General features: G+C 45.0%; 1 long non-coding RNA gene across 1 annotated transcript; it reads right to left on the bottom strand.

Annotated features, from left to right (window-relative positions):
• Window positions 1–2,928: 2,928 nt before the first annotated feature.
• Window positions 2,929–7,514, bottom strand: LOC119435280 (uncharacterized). Its single transcript, XR_005188803.2, has 3 exons — window positions 7,380–7,514; window positions 4,961–4,997; window positions 2,929–3,134 (listed from the first exon to the last, which is right to left on the bottom strand). It is a non-coding gene; the product is annotated as an uncharacterized LOC119435280 (long non-coding RNA).
• Window positions 7,515–8,446: the final 932 nt, after the last annotated feature.

The raw sequence follows: 8,446 nt of genomic DNA, 5'->3' as shown, positions 1-8,446 counted from the left end.
CAATATTTTTTATAGCGAAACGCTAAATTAACATTGAAAGGTTGTTGCTTAGTCTTCTTATACATGTTTTCTTTTTTCCTCATGCTCTGAAGTAGTCCATTAGTGATCCACGGATTGTGTGGAAATTTAAATTTCTTTTTGCACTTTAGAGTTACAGTGTTAGCTTGAACAGCTCTTAAAAATGAAGACGAAAATAACTGAAGTGCTTCTTCTCGATTTTGTTTGGTAGCTATCACTGTCCAGTCAATTTTGTCAATTGCATCAACAAACTTTATCTTATCAAGACGAGACGTGAAATAACAGCGATCTGTCCTCGGAAGGTTAGATTTGAAAGTGAGGAATACAGGGTAATGATCCGATATATCTATGTCAATTACACCAGAATCTGGCGAAGGCGAAATATTAGTGAGGACATCGTCTAAGAGGGAGCTGCTTCCTTGAGTAGAAATCCTGGTTGTAGAAGTAATTAATTGCTCAAGGCCAAAACCTGTAAAACAATCTGTATAGGCACATACAGCACCATTGTCGACATCAAGCGTGTTAATATTTATTTCACCTATGATTAGAATGGGGTTCTTTTCACTAGTAATTTTTTGCAGAACTACGCTAAGATGACCAAGGAAATCAGGCACGACCAAGGAAATCAGGTCTCATGTTGTTAGTGGCGAAGACTAGCGCGAAAACAATGGTGAGTACTTCGGTATTCCGCGAAGATCTCGTGATGGACTCCCTTGAATTTGATTATGTGCTGAAAAATCTTCTCTTTGCTTTACAGGTCCCCACGAGCTCGAAAGTTTCGTCACAAGATTCTTAACTGCTGACATAGTAGTGCATGGTGTCGTCGCGGTCAGTGCCGCTCTCGGTGCCATTGCGCTTCCTGGAGGCAGCCTCCTACAGTCACTGCCAAATCCGGTGGAAGCGCGCGAGACTCCAGTTCCGACGCATCCAAGCAGGAGACAGCACTTCGCTGGTAAAGTCAAAGAAATTCACAAAAAAAAGAGTTGAGCTGGAGTCGTTGCGTCGACTCGGTCACGGCTTGCGGGATTTGCCATCAGCCCGCAGCACTCGTGGACCGATCGGCGCTTGCAACGTAGCCGAGACGGCAAAGCCGCCAAGCGACGGGTCACGCCCGCGCCTTCGGCGCTTTCGTATTTGACTCGTCCGAGGACGATGCGGAACACACCTCGATATCGTGGATATGGCGTCGTCCGACAACCAGCCCCTAACGCATCAAGCGGATGAGGCTGCAGACGATTGCCGAGGGATCCACGGGAGAGGCTCCGGGGACACGCTTGACGGGCACGGAGCCCGCCGCATATCAGACACCCAGGTCACACGCACTCGGGGGGCGACTGCACTCCAACCCCCATAAGAAGTATTGGCCCGCCAAAAAGTATCCCCCCGACCTTACACGGTTCAGTCAGGGCCGGGCACCCTTCCCAGGACCTTCACTCATACTGGGTGCAGCAAGGCATGCCGGCCTACCGAGCCACCTCCCAGGGCCGGGTCGCTAGCCTGAGCTATACGTCCTGTACCCATTTACGTTGGGTCATCGTCGGACCGAAGTCCTCCCATCGAGCGTGACGGCCCACCCTACTACTGTCACCTCGTTGGTCATGTTGTGGGCGACCCACGTACTCGAGTTGGCGGGGGCGTTAACTCCCCGAATGCCTCCCGTGAAAGGCACCTCTGCCGGGCGCCGTAGCGTCCTCGAGCTTGGTGATTCCCTTGTACACCAGGCCTCTGGCTGGGAAGCCATCTCTCCCCAAGTATTAAAGCGGTTGGGTTGACCGCCGGCCCTTAGAGGGCCTACCGCATCAGTGACAGGAGGCCTGAGTCCTGACATCAGGAAACTCCCGATAGTCACCTTACGGTACTATTCCCAAACCCGAAAGCTTGGTTTCGCTTCCTCGCCCTCTTAGCCACTTTACAGTGTTGCCCGCGGCGTCCCACGTGGAGGGGGGCGAGGTTCGACATAGGCAGCGCTTCCTTGATCGAGATCACCGACTTGGATTACACGAGAGTGCCACCTCTCGCAGCGAATTCACCTGTGACTTGTGTGGATCTCCTGCACCGGTTGAAGCAACCGCAAATGCAACCTGTCTAGATTCCACTCACGCAGCCTCCAATGAGCTGGATTACAGGGGCTCGCAAGTTCCCCCAGCTTTAGAAGTCGAGCTTGTCCAGACGCTTGGGATCTAGACGTACCTCGCCTCTCATCCCGTTACCTACCTCTCGGTGGTTACGTCGGCCTCCTGCTTGGATTACAAGGAGGCGCAACCCTCCCCGGCCTTAGGTAAAAGCTCTCGCATTGTGCTACGTCTACCATTGACCGACGTGCACGGCCTCCGAGAAGCTGGATTACAGAGGGCCGCCACACCCTCCAGCGTCAGCTAGCCAAGACGCAAGTGTCCCTCCAGACCAGGCACACGGCTTATGCAACACACCGCAGTGCCCCATCCTGACGAACGGGTGGAGATCCACCTGTGACTGGACCAACCACCCGGGCTCCGCTTGGATTACAGGAGTGCGCTTCTCCCGCCCGTAGCGTGGAAGTACAAGCCACAACGCCGCAAGAAGTATTGGCCCGCCAAAAAGTATCCCCCCGACCTTACACGGTTCAGTCAGGGCCGGGCACCCTTCCCAGGACCTTCACTCATACTGGGTGCAGCAAGGCATGCCGGCCTACCGAGCCACCTCCCAGGGCCGGGTCGCTAGCCAGAGCTATACGTCCTGTACCCATTTACGTTGGGTCATCATCGTTCTGCCTGAAAGGCTATGGTATTATCGCCCTAGGACATAAGGATTCCACAATGTAAAGGCTACGGCTAATTCTGCAGCGCCTAGCCATTTAGTTTTCACCGCTTATGAAGGGTGAGTGCTTTGGAAAACATTCCGGACGCGTCGTTTTGCAACAAAGCGACGAGGTTTCGAACATTGACTGGGGTTTATTTTTCGCTCCTTAGGTGATTACAAATATGGAGCTACTTTCCCAAAATCCTTCGTAATGGACGGAACATCCAGGGAACCGGAAGTGAGTTATCAAGACAGCCTCCAATCATTGGCATATAACGAAAGGGATGACACTTGCAACCCGTTCCGCAACTGGTACTGTTGTCGCGCCTGGGTCGGCACTGCAAATAAAAAAAAGCAGAAACTTGTTGGCGAGACTTAACGTTTTCACTTTGAAAACGTTGTTTTTATATTTAGTACCAGATGTTAAAAAATAATGCACATAGGCTGAGTCAAAAGTGGTGCGACATATTCCGTCACTTTCTTGAGCTTCTCTGTTATTTCTTGAACGGATTACGTTGTAGTTAAACTTCTCGAGTGAAATTTTGTGCTAATGACGCATAATCAAGGAACCAAATCCGTTATCGCAGTTCCCAGAAATGATTTGCTGTTGTGCTAGGCAAATAAAATCAGGAGATGGTTTTCAAGTTGATAGTCATAAACATGGCGCCTTGGGCTTTTATATCTGTATAACCGTAAAGGTAGTCTTGTCGGTAGGATAATGGGACAAGCGCGCAGTCATTACAGCGTACTCTCAGTATTTTGAGGTAAAATATGTACTGAGTCATAGTAATTAAATGCTTAAAACGATGAAGGTGTGCGGGCAGACATTAGTGGCTTTCCAAAAATTAAACACCGCATATGCATTGTGGTGGCTGGTAGAATTCGTCAGTCAAAGAAAACGTATTGAAGGGTTAGATGACGACTTCACTCGCGAAAAAGAACTACGAAAGAAAGTCGTTTATTTTTTTTCATCTAAGTGTGGTTACAGTCGACGATTGGCAGAATGAGCACAATAGGCATACGATAATGGTATGGGGACTACGGCTTTATTGTTTTAGAGTCCCAATTAAATTAACTGGTTGTTAGAGGACCCGTAGTGGCGTGCTTTTCGCTAGTCCCAACCTTCGAGGCTACTGGACTACTGCACACGACCAAATTCAGAATCCATTTCCAAACCAATGCTGAGAAGTTCAATATCCGCGACTTCATGCTCGGCAGCGCAACACGCAAGGAGATTGTTGAAGTGAGTGAAAGTCAAAATAAGGCGCACTTTATCGCGGGTAACGACTTCGCTTGCTCAGAAACACAAAGCTCATTCACCAACATCGTGATGGCAGGAACCAATTTCAATTCGTCGGATCAAGTACTCATGGCTAATTTTTGTGTCAGTGAACGTTAGGAAATAGCGAGCAATGAGCCTGAAGAGTACCACGGCGACAAAAGGACTATGGCCTATTTTTCACCAGTCGGAGCCCCTGATTAGTTTACTAGGCTGAGAAGGTGTACTGAGTGACTAACACATGGCTCATGTGAAGTATCGCGCGAGCCCTCCTCTTCCTCTAATTCTACTTAATAAGACTAAGCGTTGCAGGTGTCTTGGCTCCATAAAATATCCAAAGTGATTGCTCACAAAGGGGAAATTACCCATAAAAGTCTGCAGAGCTTTACATAGCTTCGAAGTTTTATTTCACATGCAAATAATTGCATGTGAAACGTGCCTAGTGCATTCTAGTGTCTGATGGACACGGGTCTAGACACGAAACGTGTCTAGTGCGTGTCTAGTGCAGAATGCACTAGACACGCAGTTTCGCACACTTTAAATATATAGGAGTAATATTTACATCGCCTACTTAAAGGAAATTTCGCTGTGATAGCTCGGGCTTTTCTACGCACAGGCTGTTAATTTGGTAATAACAAGCCTATAGAAGGTCACATACAAGAATACAGCGCGTAGAAATCTTTCACAGCGCTGCAAGCGATTGTCTATCTCCAAGCTCCTTCAAATTGGAGTTCCAGGTTCACGATAGATTAAAACTCACCCCGTTAACGATGAAGTTATTTGTGCTAATGATACAGGAAGCTGTGAGAATTGCCATCTTGTTAAGAATAATACCATGTGAATATGAAAATAGTTTTGTAGAAATTGACTGCAGAGCGAACTTACAAATGCAAGGCATTTCGTGTGATCCCAAATGGCGCACCTGCAGGAAAGTGTTGCTTAGCCTTTAGATAAGATATCCTCAGTGCATTTCATCCAATTTTATCGAGCAATAGCAAGAGCATGAGGAAAACATAAAAAATACGGAATTCATAAACAAATTCATGATTCACACATAAGAGTTCAATTTTTAACAGATATGCACATTCCATTTAGTAAGAGGAACATTTCAGAGTCGCAGTTTATAGTGTGCCTTCTGTGTTTGTGCCTGTGCTGTAATCAAACTAATAATACTTGCGCCTTGTTGCATGAAGAAAAATAAATCTCTACTTGCGAATTTATGCATATTGCTACACATGAAGCCTTTTTGCTGAAACGCAACGAGTGAAGTTATTGCATTTAAAATGATCCAGCTTATCTACTGATTCGAGATAAAGACTACAATCCTTCAAATACTTGTTTCGTTCATAAACATGTAAATATTGACAGAATATCATGACCAGTAGATCAGCATAGCTGTTGCGGAACTTGCTGTAACGTTATTTGGCGATTGGCGACCTTGCAAGAAATACATTAGATATATGAAATGATATATCTTTTCCTCTTGCCGAAAAGCATGCGCATATCTGTTTTCTGTAAATATTGAACTTATTTGGAAAGCAATAATGGTTAGAACATTTGAGAGTACAATCCAAATTTATTACAACCTTATTACAAAAGCAAGGAAGTTATATGACTGTGATATAGGTAATTACCGTCTTATTGCAGTAGTGGAGCAGCTTCATATGGCCTTCAAAATGTTAGGTATCCTCAGGTCATACACTCGCGACATATAATAATAGTTTAACTTCCTGCTGTGTCTTGAGACGTTGGTCTCGCAAATAGGGCCATTAAATAAGGCAGTCACGAATGCTGCCCAAGGCTATCGACGATTATGAGCGAATGGTTATTTAGATGGTAAAAGCACTGTATTAAACGTGACTAAATCCCATATAGCAACATTGTTATTATTTTATTCGCTTTTGTTTTATTAGTTTCCTTATACGAAAACCAGAGGGTCTCGGACAAAAGCTGCTTCCTTGCACCAGAATGGGTCCGGGGCCCTATACAAACCGTACACCGAGGAAACAGGGTTATACAAATCAAGTACATATTTCAATATCTACTAACATACAAAAAAAACACAAATTGTGTATAGAAAGCAGCAAACAAACAGTAAACCAAATTCATAACACTGACGGTACCCATGTCTTATCTCGCGACACACATACACAATTGCACATGATGAACAAAGAAATACGAAGCACAAAATATATCTGTCGCAAAAAAAGGAAAAGGAAAGGGTATGTTCGAAACACAACTCAGTAAGCTTACAGGAGAATTGTTTCGGTCAAAGCTTTAGTTTCAGGTCAGCGAAGCATTCCTTTTGCCTAATCGATGAAGCATTTTACAAGAAAGCGTGATGGCAGCACCCGCAAAACAACTTGCACAATGGGGGTAAAATCATTTGCTGTAATGCTTATTTTGTCGTATCACTCTGCCCGGGAATCTCTTGATCCACTTTTCCCTCGTTCAGCAGGGTACCATGACAGCGATCCTATGCACGCAGGCAAATATATCTGTCTGCCAATGAAGAGCCACTCTTTCTCACAAGGCAATTCGTTCTTTTTAAATGTCACCGGTGGCAAACGTCACACGTACTGCGCAAATCGAAGCGCAGAAGGTGAGACTACCCTTGCCTAATCAAAATAAAGAAATAGCACGATTGCCCTTATATGTCTTATTTCGTTGATCAACATTAAAGCAAGCATCGTGAGACCATTCCACGCGCAAAACCATAGTTGGGTGGGGCATGCAAACGAGAACAGGGCATTATGAATCATCGGTGCTTTCTGTAGAGCCTCGACAGTTAAGCCTAGTTTTAGCATGTGAAATGTCAACAAGAATATATTCCTTCCTGATTTATTGAAGGACGGCATTGCGTTGAATCACACATGAACGAACAGTACTGATGACGCTCATCAAATGCACGTGGCATAACTTCACTTCTGCAAGCAAGGCCCGTGAGTGCGCTCAAAATGAACGTAGATTTTAAATTCTACAGTTTTCGAATACAAAAAGTGCTGCCATATTTGGAACGGTAAATACGATATCTAGCACTAGGTGCTTCTAATCTTGATTGAAATACCACTTGTTAGTGCAAATAATTCTTACTAACACAGCTGATGCGAGCCATGGAAGTTGAGAGCATGCCAACTGATATCAGCAGACTTTGAGTATTGCATTGTATGTAGAGTATATAAATTCCGTGATTTATTAGTTAATAATTAACCTAAAGCATGTTCATAATGCCACGACCTCAGATTAATCTCATGGCTAATCATCACGGTTAGCTACGAACTCTGCATTCGAACATTATACTCACATAACAGTCGTCAGAATGCTGAGCAGCAAAATGCACTGCAGCGTCTTCATGGCTCATTCAAGGATAGCTCAAATAATTTGAAAAATATTCCTCAATAACCGCTTCATGAAGGTTTTAGCTGCTTTATATGCTTGACACGCAGTCTGCAGGAGTTAACAATGCAATTCAAGAAGCGGGGCAGCCTTTCTGACAACCTTTCGCGATCTGTTTTATTTTAGGGCAGCCGACAGCACCTCACTGCCCTATCTCCAAAAGATTGATTATGCTACCTCGAGATGACATGTTCTCGGCGGGCTCCAGAAAAACATAGCACTGGGGGGCGATGTAAGCCTGCATATTTAATTGTGATGCTGGTTTTTGTTCGCGGCGAAAAAGTCGGTATTTTCACTGCAAGAGATGACATAGTCTGGATGACTATGTCAGGAGGTTGTACCATGTCAGGAGGATAACCAGGAGTTTGTACGAATACCAGTGTGATCTTATACTTCAGAACAGATGCGCCGTATTATCAAGTTGTGCACCACCGTACCTTTTATTTTTATATTACAAATACTGATGATGCCGTCCCTCTTCAGCCAAAGGGGCCTTTGCTAGGTTAGAGCTTAGTTTACTGCGATGAATAACAACCAGAAAGCCCTTTCATGCATCTGAATAAAATATTTAAGGTACAGCGGAAACGCCGTCGTTTATTTTTGTTGTGTGTGTGTGTTTTGCAGAGACGTAGTTTGCGGAGGTTCTGCAGTTGTGGGCTAAGACAAGCTATATATGGCTCTGCGTCCATATATTATTTGTCATAAGTCCATGTTTGCCGCATACCCATTTGTCTGTGACTGTCTTCAAATTCGAAATCACGGCGGTACGCGCTCCATGCCAATTAGGGCTGGAGGAACAGAAAAGTAAGAGATCAAAAAGACAAGCGGTATTCTGGTATGCGAAAGGGAAAAACATGCCCACATTTTCTCGGCATCAAAACGTTCCTTAAGGTCAATGGTGTCCCGTACTAACCACATTTGGTAAACCATCGCTGAAACAATATTATTTGAGAAATATTCAGGGGAGTCATCAGT

This window comes from Dermacentor silvarum, unplaced genomic scaffold (genome assembly GCF_013339745.2).
Source record: "Dermacentor silvarum isolate Dsil-2018 unplaced genomic scaffold, BIME_Dsil_1.4 Seq5949, whole genome shotgun sequence".
NCBI classification, from domain to species: Eukaryota; Metazoa; Arthropoda; class Arachnida; order Ixodida; family Ixodidae; genus Dermacentor; species Dermacentor silvarum.
Note: the sequence above shows the minus strand (reverse complement) of the source record. Positions and strands in the feature narration are given on the sequence as shown.